The following is a 229-nucleotide window of genomic DNA, read 5'->3' on the forward strand; positions in this document are numbered from 1 at the left end:
AGCAAAAGTACTTTCCAACATGATTAAGCAGAAACGAAAAGAAAAGGCGGGAAAATGGGAGGTCCCTCAACCCAAAGTTCGTGCCCAAGGAGAAACAGAAGTATTGAAAGTTATTCAGATTGCAGTACATTGAGCTCCATAGAGACAGCGCCGGGGCAAGTGAGAGCCGGACGGGCACTGGGCGACTCTGTGCCTCGCGGAGGAAAATCAACTAAACATGGGCAAAGGA

The 229-nt window shown here is 48.9% G+C and overlaps 1 pseudogene; it reads left to right on the plus strand.

Moving 5' to 3' along the window:
• The window catches only part of LOC116077330, a 2,910-nt pseudogene that overhangs the window by 755 nt on the left and 1,926 nt on the right, over window positions 1-229 (plus strand).

This window comes from Mastomys coucha, unplaced genomic scaffold (assembly GCF_008632895.1).
Source record: "Mastomys coucha isolate ucsf_1 unplaced genomic scaffold, UCSF_Mcou_1 pScaffold5, whole genome shotgun sequence".
NCBI classification, from domain to species: domain Eukaryota; kingdom Metazoa; phylum Chordata; class Mammalia; order Rodentia; family Muridae; genus Mastomys; species Mastomys coucha.